This window comes from Sorex araneus, chromosome X (genome assembly GCF_027595985.1).
Source record: "Sorex araneus isolate mSorAra2 chromosome X, mSorAra2.pri, whole genome shotgun sequence".
Classification (NCBI taxonomy): domain Eukaryota; kingdom Metazoa; phylum Chordata; class Mammalia; order Eulipotyphla; family Soricidae; genus Sorex; species Sorex araneus.
Window position 1 is genome coordinate 39,184,938 of NC_073313.1, and position 22,570 is coordinate 39,207,507.

The window sequence follows — 22,570 nt, forward strand, 5'->3', positions numbered from 1 at the left end:
GCTCCAGCCCCTGTATTATTGTTTTTGATTCTACTATGGAATTTGTTGATTTTTGGCGGCTCCACACCTCACTGTGCTCAGGGCTTAATCCTGGCTCTATATCCGGCATCACTCCAGGTAGAACTCGGATGAACCATATGGGGAGCCGGGGATTGAACCTGGGCCAGTCGCATGCAAGGCAAGCACCTTACCCACTGTTATATCTCTCCGGTCTAGATTAGTGATTCTTACAAGTCCCCCAGTTTTGATATGATGGATGGAGCCAGGACTGGACTGTGTTCTCATCACCCCTCTTCCCTACCGAGGACTAAGATAACCACCAGAAAAAAAATGTGAAATCCCAAGCAGAAATCCCATGTTTTATGTTCTGGAGACATTAGTTCTAAACTCTGACGCTTGTGATTCCTTTACCGCCTCCATCACAGTTTGCCAAGGGCAAAGTGTTCCTTTCTCCACTCAGAATTAGAGTTAGCATCTCACTGCCACCGCCCCTGCCCCCGCCCCCACCTCCTTGGACCCAAGGTCTCCTTTGAACTCTGCCAGGACCCTGAAGCAGCTGAGAGAAGAGAGACTCAACCCGACCAACCTCCACGAGGGTGAGCACTTCAAGCAGGGGAGAAGAATCCGTGCACGGGCTGCTGTGGACAAAGGGGGGACCCGGGACATAGACACCAACTGTGGGAGGTCTTGGCATTGCCACATCCAGCGGGTGGGTGCAAATGTAGCGGGTGGGGCTGGGGAGGGGTCCCCTGCGAAGTCTGGAAGAGGGTCTGGAAGAGGGGAGATCTCTGGAAACAGACACCCTTCGGGCACTGGAAGAGCCAGCGGCACCAGTCTCTCGGCTGGATGGGTTTCCAGCGCCACGGAATGGGGGAGACTGGGGGTGGTGGGCCGGGCAGGGGGTGGTCGTGCGCCCTGGAGCTCGGCGTGCGGTGTACAGACGGCACGTGGAAGGTCTGTTGCGCTCAGACGGGCAGCCCAGAGGCAAGCAGGAGGGAACGGGGTGCCGAGAGTGGTGGTGGTGGTGGAGGGGGACTCACGACGGAGATACTTTCCGTGGCTGGCGTGGCTCCCGCCTGGAGGGATCTGGCGCCGCCGCCTGGGGGCGTCGGGCAGAGAGCCCTGCGGCTTCGGGGCGCTCGGAAACCGCCTCCCGGCGCCCGCCCGGGTACCTGCCTGCAGGAGGCGGGGTGCGAGAGGCGGGCCCCGGGAGCGCGTGAGTCACTCGGCTCCCCCGGGTTCGGAGCGGGTCTTCGCCTCCCGCCCGGGGTCTCTTCTCAGCATCTCCCCCCCGGGCGCAGCGCGCCCCCCGAGGCCGGACCCGGCCGCGTCTCCGTCTAGGCGAGGGTCTGGTAAGTTTCTCCTCTCGGGATTCCTCGTCGCTTGGGTGGGGTCGGGGGTGGCCGCGGGGGTCTCCCCAGCCGCGGCTCCGTCTGCCTTTGCCTCCGCCCTCGGGCTCTCTGGGATGGAGACAGAAAGTTACATTTGTGCAACGCAACAGCAAGGGTGAACACCGCCTTGCGCAGACCCCGAAGAAGCCAAACTCTCGCCTTATTCTTAATTTCCTGGATGTCTTCAAACGTCCGGACGCGGCGTTTCTGAGACTAGGAAGGTTTGATTCGTTTCATGTTTTTTTCTTTTTCCCCCTCTCTCCCCCGTTCCCCCTCCCCACCCCACCCCCGACTCTTTTTCTTCCTGGATGATTTCTGTTGCGACGGGGGTGCGCGGGGGGGGGGCGGTGGTGGAGGCAAGAGGACTCGAGCTGAAATCCCATGCCAGGGCGGTGTCCTCGTTCTCTACGAAGTAGCAGATTTAAAAAAAAATTTTTTTTTACTTCGCCGGAACTGGGGACCCCCGCCCCGCAGTCCAGCCCAGGACACGCGGAAGCTGTAAGGTAACTGCAGTTAACCGCATCTCCTCGCCCGAGACTGGATAAAATGTCCCGGAGGCACAGTACTTGTGAATGCCACGACGGTGTTGAAACAAGTCATGGAAGGACTCTATTGAATATTATTTTATTTTGAATGTCTTGTAGCCCGGGCAAATTTCAGGAGTCTACTGCTCGTTTTATTTTCTCGATTTCAGAGATGTTTCAAGACCTATTCCCCTTGCAAGAAAATCAATGAGGAAATCAATGAGTCTCCATTCTATTTCTTATACGGTTTTAATATTGCAAAGCTACCTGTTAGGTTGTGCGTGCGTGCGTGTGTGTGTGTGTGTGTTGGGTGGGGTTGGGGTTGCCTCCTCTATCTACTTTTGGAAAAATCAAAATCAATGTGGGCTCCTTGCTTTTTTTTTCTACCATTGAGTCTGAAGTGTTTCTGTGACTATTAAATAGCTGTTAATTATTTCCCGTTGTTTTTTGCTTAAAAGCAGTGGAGGAGAGAGCCTCCTGGAATGTACATTTGTGGCTTCTTGAGTACTGCTTTATCATCAACATCTTTTGGGTTGCTGCAATGCTAACAGGTGGTCTTGATTCACTGCACAAAATTTGGTTTTAGACAAAACTGCTGATCTGGGAGGAAAGAACTGCCCCTCTGCATTCGCCCCGCCCCCTCCCCCCCAAACTATGTCTTTATTCTGTTTCCCTGAAAGAAAGATAAATGGGGAAATAATATTTTCTGGCAGTTCATGGAGTTGCCTATCATGAATCCCTCTTTCCTGACTTGTCATTTGGTTTATATCTGTGTTTAGCAAAAAGGACCCCACCCGCCCTTGAAAGAAAATTAATAAAACCTCCAGTGTTTTGTCAGATCACAGGATAACATTTTTCAGAATTGAACAGAAGCTTTGATGATCCTCATTAAAAAAAATTGGGGCACACCTAGATGCTCAGGGGTTACTTCTGGCTCTACACTCAGGGATCACTTCTGGTGGGCTCTAGGGACCATATGGGATGTAGGTGATCGAACCCAGGTTGGTGGTGTGTGAGGCAAAAGCCCTACCTGCTGTATTATCGCTCTGGCCCTTCATGATCCTAATTTTTAAAGCCCTTCCTGGGGAGCAACCCCCTAAATGAACAACTCTCCCACCTGTCTGATGAGAGCGTGTTTCTTCTCAGCATCCCTCAGCCTCAGCCCTTTTTTCTCTTGTGACTCCAGATTTGCATAGCAAGATAGTACAATGCCTTGGTAGGCAGGGCAGTTGTCTTACTCATTTATTTAGCTTTGCATCTCTGAATCCTGCTAACGTGGTGTCTGCTGAAAGAATGAATAAGTGAGTTTTACCCAGATTGGGTTTACTGTGCCTCGGATGCCACATGGGCTTGTTTGCTTCCCCCCTTTTGAAAAAAGTGTATCTTCTTTGGACTGGAATGATAGCACAGTGGGTAGGGCATTTGTCTTGTACACGGCCAACCCGGGCTCGATTCCTCTGCCCCTCTCAGAGAGCCTGGCAAGCTACCAAGAGTATCCCGCCCTCACGGCAGAGCCTGACAAGCTACCCGTGGTGTATTCAATATGCCAAAAACAGTAACAAGTCTCACAATGGAGACATTACTGGTGCCCGCTTGAGCAAATCGATGAACAACGGGACGACAGTGCTACAGTGCTACAGTATTTTCTTTTATTTTTCCCCTCTCCCATTTTACAAGCTAATACTTCTGGTTCAGTGGTTCTCAAAATATGGCTCCTGAGATGACACTGTATTAAAATAAGTGAGAATTATATATATATGAAAACATTATGTATCATTTTTTTTCACAAGTAGCAGAAATATCTACTAAAAGTGGCTTTATATCAGGACCTCTGACGTCAGTGGTAATTGGAGTTGCTTCTCTATTAGTGCTTACCTCATGGTTTCAAGGTAACAGTTCTACATATTATGTATTTATTCTATGTTCAATGACAGGAAATGGATGGAAAGGAAAGAACTTTCCTCCTTGTGCAACTACTTCTTATCAAAGAAGAAATCTCTCTCCCCAAATTTCCCTAACAGAATCGTTCCCTTATATCATTGACCAGACTGGACCATATAGTTACCCCTAGTGATGGAGACTGGGAAGTTGAGTTTCAAGCTCTTCATCTGCTATAGCTTTAAGTTTTCTCCCTGAAAAGGAGGTCATGAAGAGAAGATTTTTAAATGACTTTAGTGAGCTAACCACAAGTTGGCTACATGGTCATGAAATTGATTCTATTTGACCTGTATTAATGTTTGGACCAGGTCAGCTATAAAATATTCAGGTGGCAAAAGCACATGTATCAATGGGATTTCTCCTGTAAGGTAAATGGAATTTAAAAAAAAAGTTTTTGGGTCATACCTGGCAATATTTAGGGGTTACTCCTCACTCTGAGCTCAGGAATTACGCCCGGGGGTGCTCTGGGGACCATATGGGATGCCGGGAATTGAACCCAGAGTGGCTATGTGCAAGGCAACTGCTCTATGCACTGTTCTATCATTCTGGCGCCAGTATATGTCATTTTATTTGAGAGTATTTTAATTTTTTTTTGCTTTTTGGATCACGGCCAGCGATGCACAGGGGTTACTCCTGGCTCTGCACTCAGAAATTACCCCTGGCGGTGCTCAGGGGACCATATGGGATGCTGGGAATCAAACCTGGGTTGGCTCTGTGCAAGGCAAATGCCCTACCCGCTGTGCTATTGCTCTAACCCAGTATATGTCATTCTAAAGGTGCTAAGTAATGACTTCATGAAGCATGTTAACTTTTAAAGATTTCAGTAGAAAAAATATGTGTATGGTTTTCATTATATTAAATATGAGTCAGCACCTCCAGCTCCTGGAATAAACATTCAGTAAATAGTTGTTCTATGAGTAGATAATTGGGTTTGGAAACAGTTTTTCAGAGGCAAGTGGAAAAGGTTTACCAAGATGAAATTAGTGGTTTGGTATTTATAATCCTAAAATGTTGATATAAGGAACTTTAAAGTCTTCAACTGGGATTAGGGATCCTAAGGAATGTCCTCTACAGACTTCTTTTTTTTTGGGTAGGGAAGTCATACCCGGTGATGTTCAGGGATTACTTCTGGCTCTGCACTCAAGAATTACTCCTACCAGTGCTTGGGGGTCCATATGAGATGCTGGGAATTGAACCCAGGTTGACTGTGTGCAAGGAAAATGCCCTACCCTCTGTGCTATTGCTCCAGTTCCTCTACAGACTTCTTAAAAGAGGGAGCAGAAAATCATAAAGAGAGGTGATAACTACTGACAATTTAGGTACATAGATTTTCTTTTGGGATGAAGCCCGGCAAGCTACCGTGAGTATCCCGCCCGCACGGCAGAGCCTGGCAAGCTACCTATGGCATATTCAATATGCCAGGAACAGTAACAACAATTCTCACAATGGAGACATTACTGGTGCCCACTCGAGCAAATCGATGAGCAACGGGAGGACAGTGACAGTGACAGTGACAGATTTTCTTTGGAGGCCTTCTCTATACCTGTAGTTTAGAACATATACCACCAAATGTGTTTGAGACAATCCCTAGTGTACACAAAAATTTCAAGTTGATACATGAAGAGAATTATTGCCACTGTTAATTCTTGACTGCCTTTCCCAATAGCAGTCCTGAAATATTAATCAAAGGAGCTTGTTTTGGGGACACTGTGGCTAAAGTTTAACAACAACAAGATCCCATGACCTATCATTTCCACCAGTTAAAAGAATAAAGTAGATTAGTAAATTTCTTACACTTGACAGCATTAGATTGGCAGGCTAATTCCAGACCACTTAAGTTGGAACCTTGGATCAAGTGTTAGGATTTTTTTTTCCTTTTTGGGTCACACCCGGCGATGCTCAGGGGTTATTCCTGGCTCTGCACTCAGGAATTACCCCTGGTGTTGCTCAGGGGACTATATGGGATGCTGGGAATCGAACCCGGGTCGGCCGCATGCAAGGCAAATGCCCTACCCACTGTGCTATCGCTCCAGCCCCAAGTGTTAGGATTTTTAAAACTTTCTAGATAATTCCAGATAATGCACCTGAGTTTGAGGACTCTTAATTTGCTCTGGCTGACATACTAAAGTACTAGATATAGCAGAGGTCTTCAACCACTGGTCATCAGGCCAGTGCTGATCTGCAGGGGTAAAAAGGTTGAAAATCACTAGCCAACTAGAGGCTGGTCATAATTGCTGCTATGCAATTGTACTTCAGACTGGCACAGGACATGTGCCAACCTGCAGGTGTTAAAAGGTTGAAGAATGCTGTCAATGATATCGTGCATTGGTCTCCCAAGTTGATTGCATACTGGAAACCTGGATCCCACCCCCTGGAGATGATTCTGATATCATTATCCTAGCTTTGGTCTGGCCCTCAACCAGGTTACTAGGGTATTAGAAAAACAAAGAGGCATCTACAACGCGTTTTAGGTGATTCAAATAAGAAGGAAAGTTTGAGAACCTCTGCACTAAATCAGTTGGTTTACAGTATTTCCCCCTGGTCCTGGAGGCTGAAAGTCTGAGATCAAGCTGTCATCTGAGTTCGTTTCTCTCCTTAGCTCAGAGATGGCCTTTCCCTCACTGTCATTTTATGATCTTCCCTCTGAGTTCTGTTTCTCTTTCCTCTTATGTTGATTCAAGCCCAGCCATACGACTTAATTTTGCCTCAGTAGCCCCTTTAAAGGTCTTGTCTCCAAATGCAGTCAATATTAGGACATCAGCCTATGAACTTTATTACCTCATTAGGACTGAGGTATTAGCACTTCAGTGGGGTGGGGGTAGGAGGTGTTCCACAAATTATTGCATAACAAATCACTGGTCAGCTACAGTATTTTTCAAATTTAAAAGTCATACGTCACCTGTGAGTTTTGTGGTACTGGAGTAGAGGCCCACAATCTGCATTTTAACCAGTACCCAGGTAATGTTGTGACTTTGGGTATGGGGATGATACTTTGTGAACTACATATTTTTTGTTGTTGTTTTTGGGTCACACCCAGCAATGAACAGGGGTTACTCCTGGCTCATGCACTCGGGAATTATTCCTGGTGATGCTCGGGGGACCATATGGGATGCTGGGAATTGAACCCCGGTCAATCGTGTGCAAGGCAAACGCCCTACCCTCTATGCTATTGCTCCAGCTCCGTGAAACACATTTAAAATTTTTTTAAAATTTTATAAGTTAGATCACAATGTTTGATTACATTCAGTATTCAAACACCAATCCCACCACCATTACACTTTCCCACCACCAAATTTGGGATGTTTCCATCCCAAACCCCAATCCCTGTCCCAAAACCCAACCGAAATAATATGTTTCATGTTGTCTGTTATGAATAACTGCAGAACATGCTTACAAAAAAGTGTTCATACAGGAAACAGTGTGAAGATTGTTCTATTTTGGAAGGAGCCATTAAGAGATTCTATAAGATATGTCTAACATATTAAAAGTTTGGGTGATGTGAGTTTTGGTATATATATCTCAAAATATGTATATATGCATATATATAAATATTTCCCTCTATGATTTGTTGCCTACTATCTGAACCCCATCAAATTTGGTGTGGTAATTATGGAGAATGGGTAGGGAATGTCTAATGATGTGTCCAGGAATATGTTTACTCACATGTGAGGCTCGGCCGAGTGCATGGGGAGTGACCTTGAGTGTGCTGGTAGTAGGATTCTGGAGGTTTTTGGCTGCCGGAGCTGGGTCCCTTGGGGCAGGGAGGGCTCTTACCCGCCCCCTTCTGGGGTGCCCCGTGTGACACAGCTTGGCGTGGAGTCTGGTGGCATGGTTATGGGGATCTCATGTTATGTTCCCTTCCGGGAGAAGCAGCCATGTGATCTGGATGGTGGCCGATGATGAGATTATCTGACGCTGGCAGGAGGTGGTTTATGGGCGTGATCCCAGGTACGCCAGAGACTGGGGATACCAGGCAGAGGATTGCTGCTTCTGGTCCCATTGAGCCTAGAGTCCAAGGTCGCAAAGTTCCACATTACCTGGGTGAACCACATTTTGCTGACATTTTAAGACTTTATGTTATTGGGTTAGTCTGGTTCATTGCATTACTACTGCAGATTAGGTTAATCTGTGACTTTTGCTGTCTTCATCCCTGATAGTGTTGCACTTTTTCATTTGCCAAATTTAATGACTTTTTCTGCTCACAAGACAAAGGACAAAGGAATGGGAGTAAATGAGGCATTGAGGTATCTTTCAATCTCTTATGTAGATGGAAGTAAATGGAGACGGAGGCTTTACAGTAAGCCTTATTTGTCTTTATATTTCTTCAGTCATGGAGCTAAACTGCAGCTTGCTGTTATACCAGCTCAAAGATGATTTTAGAGACTTGTTGCTTATTTCCTGTATGTAACTTTTGAGGGATTAGTTAGTTTAGAGATTGTACTGTCTCAAGAGCAATTCGAATTTTCTCGGAACATATTAATTTCAAATTCTAATTAAGTTACATTTTTATTTCTACATGACACCAACAGTGAACATAGCCCCCTTTCCAAAGAATTGGAAATGGGAGAGTGTTGTAACTGTTCTTTGAGAGGAAAACCTGGCGTACCTACTCTGAGTGTTTCATTTGCTTCTGTCATCAAAACAACAGAGGGGTTTGAGAAACCATCAAATGGTTGGAGAAACATCCACAGTTTTATTTATTTATTTATTTATTTATTTATTTATTTATTTGGACTGGAGCGATAGCACAGCGGTTGGGCTTTTGCCTTTCACGCGGCCAACCCGTGTTCGATTCCTCCGCCCCTCTTGGAGAGCCCGGCAAGCTACTGAGAGTATCGAGCCTGCACGGCAGAGCCTGGCAAGCTACCCGTGCATATTGGATATGCCAAAAACAGTAACAATAAGTCTCTTAGTGAGAGACGTTACTGGTGCCTGCTCGAACAAATCGATGAGCAACGGGATGACAGTGAGCAACGGGATTTATTTATTTATTTTTAATTTTATTGAATCACCATGAGATAGTTACAAGCTTTCATGTTTGTGTTACAATCACACAATGATCAAACACCCATCCCTCCACCAGTGCACATTCCCCACCACCAATATCCCAGGTATACCCCCCCTTTCCCACCCTCCCCCTGCCTCCATGGCAGACAATATTCCCCATACACTCTCTCTACTTTTGGGCATTATGGCTTGCAACACAGACACTGAGAGGTCATCATGTTTGGTCCTTTATCTACTTTCGGCACACATCTCCCATCCCGACTGATTCCTCCAGCCGTCATTTTCTTAGTGATCCCTTCTCTATTCCATCTGCCTTCTCCCCTCTGCTCATGAAGCAGGCTTCCAGCTCTATGGGGCAATCCTCCTGGCCCTTGTATCTGCTGTCCTTGGGTGTCAGCCTCATGTGATGTTATTCTATACTCCACAAATGAGTGCAGTCCTTCTATGTCTATCCCTCTCTCTGACTCATTTCACTTAGCTTGATACTCTCCACTTCTATCTATTTATAAGCAAATTTCATGACGTCATCTCTCCTAACAGCTGCATAGATAGTATTCCATTGTGTAGATGTACCAAAGTTTCTTTAACCAGTCATCTGTTCTAGGGCACTTGGGTTGTTTCCATATTTTGACTATTGTGAACAGTGCTGCAATGAATATTTTCTTATTTACTTTAGGCCACCTCTGGTTGTGTTCAGAGCTTACTCCTTGCTTTGTCATCAAGGATCACTCTTGGTGGGTCTGGGGAACTCACAGTGATTGAACCTGGGTTGTCCACATGCAAGGCAAGCACGCTGCTCATGGTATTATCTCTCCATCCCCCTGTGATTATGGTTTTTTTTTCTTTTTGGGTCACACCCAGCGATGCTCAGGGGTTACTCCTGGCTTTGCACTCAGGAACTACGCCTGGCAATGCTTGGGGGACCATATGGGATGCCGGGGATCGAACCTGGGTCGGCCGCGTGCAAGGCAAATGCCCTACCCACTGTGCTATCGCTCAGGCCCCTGTGATTATGTTTTTAAAAGTCAAGACCTATAGGGGCTGGAGCGATAGCACAGTGGGTAGGGCATTTGCCTTGCACGCGGCCAACCCAGGTTCGAATCCCAGCATCCCATATAGTCCCCTGAGCACCGCCAGGGGTAATTCCTGAGTGTAGAGTCAGGAGTAACCCCTGTGCATCACTGGGTGTGACCCAAAAAGCAGAAAAAAAAGATATCCAAAAGTCAAGACCTATAAAGATAGTTATATAGTTTTTTTATATATGTATATATTTATGCTGTTAGTCATATTCCTATGGTATCTCATTTAACCCTTTTAACAAACCTATATATCAGATATGTGTATTTTAGGTATCTATTGCCTTACTAATAACAACAACTATGAAACCTAAGTAATATCTGATGAATATTTATAGCTCATTAATCTAGGGTCACATTGGTGAGCCTGACCTGCTGATGTTCCCTAGGATTGCTCATATGTCTTGGGGATACTTGCTTCTAGGCTGATCTAGATCAACATTTTTAAAACTGTGGGTCACAACCTCTTGGAGGGGTCACTTAATTGGTTGTGGGTGTCATAAGAAACTTGGCAATAATAATACGTTTCTGAATGCAGTGAACAAAAAGTAATTCAAAATTGAATGTGGAGTGTTGCATGGTGAGATTCAAGAAGTGTTTACAAGTTGAGAAAAGTTTAAGCAGTCCAAATCTGCACCACTCTTGGTTAGAGAAACTGTGTGCACTCATCCTCCAGTAAGCTACTCACCGAGTCATGCATGCATGGTGCATGGAGAAGCAAAAGGAGAAATACACAGTACTTGAGTCTAAGACTATAACTATAACTATAACTTTAACTATAACTAGTGTATCATCATTTCTACCTTATTCTGCTGAGCAAAGCAAGTTTTCTCAGAGCCAAAGTGTTGCATGGCCAGGGGCTGGAGCAATAGCACAACGGGTAGGGTAGGGCGTTTGCCTTGCATGCAGCCGGCCTGGTTCGATTCCCAGCATCCTGTTTGGTCCCCCAAGCACCGCCAGGAGTAATTCCTGTGTGCATGAGACAGGAATAACCCCGGTGCATCGCCAGGTGTGACCCAAAAAGAAAAAAACAAACAACAACAAAAAAAAACCCAAAGTGTTACATGGCCAAAGTTATAACTAGGGGAAGAGGAGAAAGGATAGGGGCATATTTGAGCATTACATCACAGAAAGAAAAATAAAGTTAAGTGATAATAAGTAATTTGATCATATTAATAATGGTGAGGTCAAGACTCAACAGTAAATTTAATGCCAAAGCTTAATACTTTTTTTTTAGCTTTTTGAGTCACTCCTTGCTCTGCACTCAAAAATTATCCCTGGCGGTGCTCAGGGGACCATATGGGATGCTGGGAATTGAACCCGGGTCGGTCATGTGCAAGGCAAATGCCCTACCCGCTGTGCTATCGCTCCAGCCCTTTTTTCTTATATCACACTGTATTTTATACTTTTTATTGCACCTTGTTTAAAGAAATACTGCCAACAAAAGGTATATGGTTAGCCCAGTAATATACAGAAGTTCTATGGTGAGCCCAATAATACATAGAAGGCATATGGTCAGTCCAATAATACACACTGCTCAGCTGTGAGGAAAGACAGAACCATGCAGTTTGTTGCTACATGGATGATCTGGAGAGTATTATGCTGACTGAAGTTGGAAGGAGAGGGTCAGACAGACGCAGAATGATATTTCATATGTGGAACATAGTCAGGAATCACAAATGACCAAAGGCAAGAGAACCTGAGACTTGGTCTACAAAACTGAGGTTAGGGGCCAGAAAGATAGTACAGCAGGTAAGGCTTTGCATGTGGCTGACCTGGGTTGGATCCCCAGCACCCCATATGGTTTCCCAAGCGTACCCAGAAAGATTCTGGAGTGCAGTGCCGGAAGTAAGCCCTTGAACACAGCTGGGAGTGACCCAAAAACCAATCCCCTCAAAAAACAACTGTTTACTCTGGCGGAGGATGCACTGTTGAAATGTTGTGTGCATGAAATCCTATCATTAATAGTATTGTAAGTCACAGTGCCTAAAATGAAAACAATTCACTCTTTATGGAATTAATTATATATTCATATAATGTTATATCTGAATTCACCATAACTCAGTGAAATAGCAGGGACACAGAAGGGGTGTAGGACATAAGTTTAAAATTTCAGCATTATGGGCCCAGAAATCACAAAGGGTCATAGGTTTCTAACCCAAATCAACAAATGATTCAAAACCTGAGGTTGCACTTATACTCCAATTACTCTAATATACATGTCAATTATAATCTCGCAAGATTAACAACAATTTTTACTTAGGTTTATATAAAAACCAAAACAGTTTGCCCACATACTAATGAGATAGAAGGAAAACAGAATATAGTTATACCCACACATCAAAAGAGAGCGCAAGACACAGTTCACACGGGAGCCAAAGTTCTTGACCCTGCTGAGGGTCAGGGCATACTTGCTTCCAACCTTTACTTATCAGCACTGATGTTCGCTGCAAATCCCACAGCTAGTACAGGGCGCAGCTCAGGGTCAGGGCATAAATGTCCCCTGCCCTTATCAGCACAGAGCTCTGGCTCCTAATTACTCGGGACCCAAAAATGTATGTATAATATTTTCTTTCTTTTTTTTTTTTGTGTGTGTGTGTGTGTGTGTGTGTGTGTGTGTTCACATCTGGTGATGCTCAGGGCTTACTCCTGACTCTGAGCTCAGGAATTGCTCCTGGCCCTGCTCAGTGGGATCATATGGGACGCCTGGGATCTAACCTAGGTCGGTTGCACTGAAGGCAAGTGTCCTAACCTGAGCTGACCTGTGTTCGATCCCTGACATCCCGTAGGGTTCCCTGTGCACTGCCAGGACAAATTCCTGAGTGCAGAGCCAGGAACAACTCAGCATTGCTGTGTGCGCCTCCTTCCCCCATCAGAAAAAAAGCCCCAAACAACAAACCCAAATTTGTTTTTTTTTTTAAATTTTTATTTTATTTTTATTTTTTTATTTATTTTGTTAGTTTATTTTTAATTAGAGAGTCATCGTGAGGGTACAGTTACAGATCCATACATCTTTGTGCTCATGTTTCCCCCATACAAAGTTCGATAACCTATCCCTTCACCAGTGCCCATTCTCCATCACCAGTAAACCCAACATCCCTCCCCCCCTCCCCAGTCCCTTCTCCCCCCACCCCACCCTGCCACTATGGCAGGGTATTCCCTTTTGTTCTCTCTCTCTGATTAGGTGTTGAACAAACCCAAATTTGGGTCTTGCCAAAATATCCGCCTTATTACTTTCCCAAGTTCTGCTGGCATAGGTCCTCTATCCAAAAGAAATTTGCTGATGTCATAGAGGGTTTTTTTTTACCCTCAAGGCTCCCCATATTCCTAGTGGGTTTTGCTAATAATTTCCCATCAATGTTGAGGGAAAGAATTGGCCTGTCATATTTTCAGCTTGATTATGCGATGCCCCAGATCAGACAAGCTCAGCCGTGGCGACAAGACTGCCAGAGTCCAAAGACTTTAAATATTAGAATCAGAAAACACATTCTGTTTATCCTGATTTCTTGCTTAGAAATCAACCTTAGGATTGTCCTTGTTCACAGCAGTCAGGGAGAAAATACCCTGGTCCTCCTATTTGGTCTTCCTGAGAGTTGTTTTCTCATTGTAATTTACTAAACTCGAAACCTTTCTGGTTATTATGGGTGTGAGTCAGCCTCTAGCACCTTCGACCCTGATAAATGCAAGGGCACTGATAAAATCAATTCTCTGAAGTTGTACTCCTCAATGCCAGGCCTGGGGATGATTCACAGAGTAAATTAATACCAGCTAACATTTGCTAATCATTTTCTCCACACCAGGCACCATGCAATTTTATTTGCATTGTTTCAGTTAATCCTCATAACAACTTCGTGAGGGCATACTGTTTTTTGCTGTTGTTTCTGGGCCACGGGCTGGAACAATAGCACAGCGGGTAGGGCATTTGCCTTGCACGCTGCTGCCAACCCGGGTTCGATTCCTCGGCCCCTCTCTGAGAGCCCGGCAAGCTACGGAGAGTATCTCGCCCGCACAGCAGAGCCTGGCGAGCTACCCGTGGCATATTCGATATGCCAAAAGCAGTAACAACAAGTCTCACAATGGACATGTTACTGGTGCCCGCTTGAGCAAATTGATGAGCAATGGGATGACAGTGACAGTGATACAGTTTTTGGGCCGCACTCAAATGTGTTTGGGGCTTCTCGTGGACTACTCTGGGATAACTCCTGGAAAAAGTTTTTTTTTTCTCTCTCTAAGCACTGAGAGACAGTACAGCAGGTAGAGAGCTTACCTTGCATGTGGCCGGCCCAAGTTCGATCTCCCGCATCCCACATGGTCCCCCAAGCTTGCTAGGAGTGATTTCTGAGTGCAGAGCCAGGAGTAACCCCTGAGTACCACTGGGTGTGGCATAAGAACAAAACCGTTAAACAAGATTTTTTGCTTTTTGGGTCACACCTGGCGTTGCACAGGGGTTACTCCTGGCTCATGTCCTCAGGAATCACCCCTGGCGGTGCTCAGAGGACCATATGGGATGCTGGGAATCAAACCGGGTTCGGCTGCGAGCAAGGCAAACGCCCTACTGCTGTGCTATCGCTCCAGCCCCCTAAACAAGATATTTTGTTTTTCTCTCTAGATTAAGCGGCCACTGTGGCCAAAATTTCTAACCATACAATATCCTTTCTTAAGTTTTTCTTTAGTGACAGAATCCAGTGTTATTTCTGGTGGCGATGCATTCACTGAAGTCTGTTACTCTGCATCTCTTACACCAAGATAATGAGCCTATGATTGATTCCTGCCAGTGATATATAATTGTATTGCCTGAGATTTCGAGAGAAGCCTTTAAAATAATGTTTTGAGGCACATCCTGCAATGCTCAGCAGCTTACTTCTGACTCTGTGCTCAGAGATCACTCCTGGTGGGCTTTGGAGGACCACATGGAGTACTGAGGATTGAACCCAGGGTGGCCATAGGTAATGCAAGCTGCCACCTTCTGTACTGTCTCTCTAGTGCCCGCAGGGAGCCTTAAAGAGAGTTGACATAGCTGAGGACTTATTACAGCCCTTCCCCACCCCCGCCCCACCCTAGGCTTTTCCATGCACAAAAACTAGATATTAGCCTGCATGGAAGTTGTTAGAGCAGAGGCAATTTGGACCTGTGACAGTATCATGGAGCTCCTTACGGTGTCAGCTCCTTTCCAGGGACCCTTGCCTTCCACTTGAACATATTAGTCTATGATTTAAAAAAATTTTAAATATAACTTAATTTTAATTTTTTGGGGTGAGGGCCTAGACCTGGTGATGTTCGGGGTTATTCCTGCTTCTGCATTCAGGAGTTTGAACATACCAGTTCAACAGGGCAAGGGCTCTTGCCTTGCATGCAGCTGACCTGGATTTGATCCCCAGCATCCTATATGGCTCCCCAAGCACCGCCAGGATTAACTCCTGAGTGCATCTGAACATTGCCTGGTATAGGCCCCCACCAAAAATAATTAAAGTTAAATTTAAAAGTAAATGGATTGGGGCTGGAGTGATAGCACAGCGGGTAGGGCATTTGCCTTGCATGTGGCCGACCCGGGTTCGATTCCCAGCATCCCATATGGTCCCCTGAGCACCACCAGAAGTAATTCCTGAGTGCAGAGCCAGGAGTGACCCCTGTGCATCGTCGGGTGTGACCCCCCACTCCAAAAAAAAGTAAATGGATTGAACCCAGGTACATCATGTGCAAGGCAAGCACCCTACCAATCATATTCTCTCTCTGGCCCCCTGAAATGTATTTTTGTATTGCCCACTCCTCAGAGATTTTGAGGTCTAACAACACCCTAAGATTGATTTTTCTCTTTTCCTGTGTCCTTTGCCTAACTCCTGGAATCCCTTCCTAAAACAAACTACTTGCAACGCATGTCCTTCTCACAGGACCCACATTCTCAGCACATCTTAAGCCATGCCGTTGTACAACCTTGAATCAAGCAGTACTGATGAAATTTTAGCACCTACTGATGCCTTTTACATGATGAATCAGTGCGCTGTCCTTGGTGTGCAAAGGTTATAATAGATTATGAAACTTGATAATGTCACTTTTTTGTTTGTTTTTGGGACACAGTGATACTCAGGGCTTATTCTTGGCTTTGCACTCAGGAATTACTCCTGGCAGTGCTCAGGCAACCATATGGCATGTCAGGGATTGAACCCACGCAAAGCAAGTGCCTTACCTGCTGTACTGTTGCTCTAGCCCCTGATAGTGTCACATATTAATATGGACACAGATCAGTAGGAATTCACATATTTTATTGACGAGAATACAAACTTGGTTAAACTCATTTTGGAAGACTTAAAGTTAAACATCCACATATCAACATTTCTATTTCTAGTTATAACACTGAAAGACTTCCTTCTCCTTTTTTTTGACTTTTTGGGTCATACCTGGCAATGCACAGGGGTTACTCCTGACTCTGCACTCAGGAATCACCTCTGGCGGTGCTCACGGGACCGTATGGGATGCTGAGAATCGAACCCAGGTCGGCCGCATGCAAGGCAAACACCCCACCCGCTGTGATATCGCTCCAGCCCCAGACTTCCTGCTTGTGTGAACCAGTAGCTCTTCTTAGATATGTCCATAGCAACATGGTTCATAGTATAAAATTGTTGGAATCATCTAATTGTTCATTGTTGAGGGAAAGATTTAAGAAATGATAGTATTCTTAAAAATAAATAAATAAAAAATAAAAATGATAGTATTATTTTACAAGAGAATAAAATGCATTAACGGCTGTTAATTCATTAACAAGAATGTAGGTGCCTGATAGAAACGGAATATTTCATGAAAGCTAAAATCATTGAAGATTTTATGCAGTTGGCCAGAATTTTTGTAAACCTCAAAAACAATACTAGAAAATGAAAGGGATTATATGGACCTCTAATGATAATGATGGTTTGGTTTACAAAAATTTGAGTTTACCACGTGCAGAAGTGCTCTGAGCTTAGTAGAAACTTTACTTGGAAAGTAAAATTTGTTTTTCTCTTCCTGGGATAGCAATATGTAATTTATTTTATTTATTTATTTTTCTCTTTCTTAATAAGTTTTTTATTAGCCATACTATAAGACAAAAGGAATAACAATCTAGATGTGGAAAATGTTGGCCTTCAAATTCAACATTTTTTAATATCATTCCCAGGACCACAGTTTACACTTATTATCATTAATGAAGGCTACTGGCCAAAGAGGACTTTTGTATTGAGATGTTAGATAATGGTTGCAGAAAACTTCTAAATTAGTAAGGTATTTTAAAAACATCCAAATTGTAAACATAAACTTCCTTAATTATTTCATTGATTTTCAAAGCCATGATAGCAATATGTAATTTAGTACTCTCAAATGATGCAGAGCTACGGCATCGAGCTGGCCCCAGCTACCAGCCAACCGCACGATCCGATCCTGAGAGGAAAGAGTTGATACTCTCCAGACTGTATTGGCTTTCAGTACAGAACGTACTTTTGCCCATTTGCAGGCCAATGCTTATGTTCTGAGCACATTTGCACATTTAAGGTAGGCTGAATTGGGGCTGGAGCAATAGCACAGTGGGTAGGAAGTTTGCCTTGAATGTGGCTGACCCAGGTTCGATTCCCAGCATCCCATATGGTTCCCTGAACACAACCAGGGGTAATTCCTGAGTGTAGAGCCAGGAATAACCCCTGTGCATTGCCAGTTGTGTCCCAAAAAAGCAATAAAAAGCAAACAAACAAACAAAAAACCTTTGGGGCTGGAGGAATAGCACAGCAGGTAGAGTGTTTGCCTTGCACGTGGCCGACCCAGGTTCGATTCCCAGCACCCCATATTGTCCCCTGAGCACCACCAGGAGTAATTCCTGAGTGCAAAGCCAGGAGTATCCTCTGTGCATCTCAGGGTGTGACCCAAAAAGCAAAATAAATAAATAAATAAATAAATAAATAAATAAATAAATAAATAAAATAAGGTAGGCTGAATTAAGCCGTGATGACATAAGCTAGGTTAGGTGTCACTAAATGCTCTTGTTGTTGTTAGGTGCTCAGGGGTTACTCCTGGCTCTGAACTTAAGAATGTACTCCTGGTGGTAGAGAGAACAAAAGAGAATGCCCTACCGCAGAGTCAGGATGGAGTGGTGGGGGTTGGGATGGGGGTGGCGGGAGGGAGGGATACTGGGATCATTGGTGCAGGAGAATGGGCACTGGTGGAGGGATGAAAACTAAATACAAACATGAAAGTTCATAAGTTTGTAACTGTACCCCACGGTGATTCACTAATAAAAATTTAAAAAAAAGAATATACTCCTGGTGGTGCTCTGGTAACTCTATGGGATGCCAGGATTGAACATGGGCTGGCCGCGTGCAAGGCAAACACCCTACCCACTGTACATGTGGGTAGCCTCTTAAATACATGTTTTGACTCTCAAGAGTTTGAGCTACAATGCTTGGGCATAACCTCATTTCTCATAAGTCATGGAAGAGCTGTATGTGATCAACTATAAGGGAAGGTAAACCTCTAGTGCAGGCTAGGGCTTTCTTTGATGGGGAAAAAGGAATGGGATAAGGTAGGACTATAGAGTAGATGCACTGACATTACTATAAACCTACTTCTCAGAGATAGCCTGGTCTCAAAACTCAGGAAAAAAATAGTTTTCTTGCCTGCTGCCTAAATTAAAAGACTGCTCAATTGAAAAGGGAAGCTTGCAGTCTACAATTATTATGAGGATCAGGGTAGCTTTTTATTCATCCCAAAGCTCCTTTCAAACAGCTATTACCGAGCTCCAGACCTTTTCATGTTTGTTTACTGAGTTACACAAAAACAACTTGCCCCAGTTTGAAGTGTGTATGAGACTGATTAGGCACTTAGTGTCATTAGTAGCCCCTCTAATGCCCACCGATTGATTTATTGATTGGTTTATTATTGTAACTCTTCCCAGAATTAATGATGGAATTTTTTTGCTTTTTTTTTTGGCAGGAGGAGAGTCACACCTGGAATTGCACAGGGGTTACTCCTGGCTCTTCACCCAGGAATTACTCCTTGCAGTGCTCAAGGGGACCTATAGGATGCTGAGGATCGAACCCAGGTTGGCCGCATAAAAGGCAAATGCCCTACCCACTATACTATAGCTCCAGCCCCCTTAGTAATGGATTTTAAGTCAACTTTATTCTAAAGAACAGTTTGGATTTACAGAAATGTAGGGGTAGGGCATTTGCCTTGCAAGCGACAGACCCAGGTTTGATTCCTTGGTCCCTCTCGGAGAGCCCGGCAAGCTACCGAGAGTATCCTGCTTGCCAGAGCCTGGCAAGCTACTCTGTGGTGTATTTTGTTTTTTTTTTTTTTTTTTTTTTTGCTTTTTGGGTCACACCTGGCGATGCACAGGGGTTACTCCTGGCTCTGCACTCAGGAATTACCCCTGGCGGTGCTCAGGGGACCATATGGGATGCTGGGATTCGAACCCGGGTTGGCCGCGTGCAAGGCAAACGCCCTACCCGCTGTGCTATCACTCCAGCCCCTACTCTGTGGTGTATTTCATATGCCAAAAACCATAACAACAAGTCTCATAATGGAGACATTATTGGTGCCTGCTCGAGTAAATTGATGAACAATGGGATGACAGTGATAGTGACAGTGACATTGTAAAGATAGTTTTCATACACCCATACCCAGTTATTAAGGGGTTACACCAGTCTAGTATGTTTGGTCCAGTTATTGATCCTATATAGATACATTATTATGACTAAAAGTCTGCATTTTTTCATGTTTCCTTAATTATCCTTTTTCTGTTCCATTGTCCCACTGTATGTTTAATCACCTTACCTCCCTAGGCTCTTTAAGGTGATCTGGATAGTTTTGAGAAGTCCTTGCCATGTGTAACTCTTGTATCCCTCAAGGGGGATTTGTCTGGTTTTTTTCTCATGTTTATATTGGGGTTGTAGGTTTTGTGGAGGAAGAGCACAGAAGTACCATTCTCATTGCATCTTGTCAAGAATACAAATTGTTAGCGTGATTTATAAAGTGTTGATGTTAATGGTGTGTACCTGGCTGAGCTGGTATAAGGGGTCTCCACTGTAAACTCCTGCCAACCACTCCCTTTAGTCCCTTCTCTTTCGGAAACTTGACCATGTTCCACCCACATTTACCGTGTGGACTTATACTGCATCTCTCTGTTTATCAGGGCCATGCCTAGTTATCTTCCCAGCCCCTGTCCCATTTCTTTCTTTCTTTTTTTTTGCTTTTTGTGTCACACCCGGTGATGCACAGGGGTCACTCCTGGCTCATGCACTCAGGAATCACCCCTGGCGGTGCTCAGGGGACCATATGGGATGCTGGGATTCGAACCTGGGTCGGCCACGTGCAAGGCAAACGCCCTACTTGCTGTGCTATCACTCCAGCCCCTCTTTCTTGTTTTTTAATGTTATTTTATTTATTTTTTTTATTTTTAAAAATTTATTTATATATTTTTTTAATTTTATTGAATCACCGTGAGATAGGTACAAGATTTCATGGCTGGGTTACAATCTCACAATGATCAAACACCCATCCCTCCACCAGTGCACATTCCCCCCCCCCACCAATATCCCAGGTATACCCCCCCTTTCCCACCCTCCCCCTGCCTCCATGGCAGACAGTATTCCCCATACTCTCTCTCTATTTTTGGGCATTATGGCTTGCAACACAGACACTGAGAGGTCATCATGTTTGGTCCATTATCTACTTTTGGCACACATCTCCCATCCCGACTGCTTCCTCCAGCCATCATTTTATTAGTGATCCCTTCTCTATTCCATCTGCCTTCTCCCCTCCACTGACCCATTTCCACTGACATATGGTGGGAAAGGAGTGTCTATATAAATTACCTGGAATGATGTGTAGTGGAGTCTGTTTCTTCATCCCTCATTTTCTAATTCAACAAGTTATTTGCATTCATATAGACTTATAACAATGAATTCGAATTAAGTAATCCCAATCTTGAGTTTGGGTAAGTGTCTAGGCTCAGTTTCAAAGGCCAGAGAAGGGTAAAAGCAAGGATAACACACGGATTTTTGCTTCACCATTTGTCTATAGAACTTTCCATGTTTGTCTAATCTTTCGGGTTAAATTTCTTTTTTCTTTTTTCTTTTTTTTCTGCTTTTTGGGTCACACCTGGCGATGCACAGGGGATACTCCTGGCTCTGCACTCAGGAATTACCCCTGGTGGTGCTCAGGGGACCATATGGGGTGCTGGGAATCGAACCTGGGTCGGCCGCGTGCAAGGCAAACACCTTACCCACTGAGCTATTACTCCACTCCCTTTTGGGTTTAATTTCAAACGAAAAGAATAATACAGCAATACTGTAAGGAAAAATATTACCCATAAAAGAACCCTTCAGAGGTCTCTTCAGTTAACTAGTGCTGATATTTTTCCAGAAATTGTCAATGTGCATATTAGTATGTATCTGTCATCCTGCTTCTTTATACTCTAATGAGAAAGGTCAGGGGAGGGATAACAGCAGGGTAATGAAAGGAAAACAAGAAAGGGGAGGGCAGCAGCAGACCAAAGATGATTATAGGTCAGTCCCAGAATTCTTAATCATTCTATTTGCCTGGAAAACACTGTCTTTTTCCAAGTTTGTTTGTTTTCTGGTGGAGTTTTGCTACATGTGTGAGTTTTTAACCCCTAATTATCAAGGAGTTTGCCTGTACTAGTCAAGTTTCATAGTTGAAAACACCAAATTCTCTCTGCTCAGTTTAAGCGAAGGGGTTTATTTGAATGGACAGTGTTTCTTGTCCCAATGCTGGCTGTACCTTTAGAGAAATAGCTGTGTAGTTTTTCTCACACAAGAAAGAATATCTTTTGATTTCTGAGGTTGACCAGGGGACTGTATTTGTATTTGATCAGGAAAATGTGAGTAGAGGTGATGAGACTTGAGAAACCATTTGATTATATACCCTGTTTTCACTCCTCTGTCTTCTACAAGGTAACATATCAAGGAGGATGAGATGGGGCTCGATCAACAGCACAGCGGGTAGGGCGTTTGCCTTGCAGGCAGCCGACCCGGGTTCGATTCCCAGCATCATATATGGTCCCCTGAGCACCGCCAGAAGTGACTCCTGAGTGCAGAGCCAGGAGTAACCCCTGAGCATCGCTGGGTGTGACCCAAAATAAAGCCAAAAGAAAAAAAATGGAGGATGAGAGACATATTGTGCAGAGATAGCTTACTCTAGTTTTATCAATTGAAGCCATTGGTCAGTGTACTCCCAGAGATGTGGGTAAGTTGAATTGCAGTTGATCACAGATACACACAAAAATGCCAACCCTAAGTCTGCCTCATCTGTCTCTTACCCAGCAGATTCAAGAGGAAAAAAAGTTATTTTTACATGCCACTGAAACCGAGAGGGTCTGTGGCACATTTTGCTGGCAATAACTGATAATGGGTAGTTTACAGAATCTCAGCAGGCTGGATTTGCTCCGAGAATCTTGTTTGGAAGGTCCTTGGCCAGGAAGAGTTTGCTACCTAGACTGAAAAACAGGTCTAGTAGAAAGGTCACTTCTGTTGGGAGATAAACATAAAGAACCTTCCCCATTGTTGTCTGGAGGACTCAAGTGCTTTCCAGTTGCTTGCAAGAATCATCAATATCCCTCGTAAGATTTACTTCTTCATCCCTTAAATTCTTCATT

General features: G+C 44.4%; 1 protein-coding gene across 1 annotated transcript in view; it reads left to right on the plus strand.

The window, feature by feature from the left end:
• Nucleotides 1–1,146: 1,146 nt before the first annotated feature.
• SYTL5 (synaptotagmin like 5) overlaps nucleotides 1,147–22,570 on the plus strand; it is a 300,140-nt gene continuing 278,716 nt past the window's right edge. Inside the window, exon 1 of the mRNA XM_012933704.2 lies at nucleotides 1,147–1,352. The gene's annotated coding sequence lies outside the window, so the exon portion shown is untranslated. The remainder of the gene's footprint in view (nucleotides 1,353–22,570) is intronic.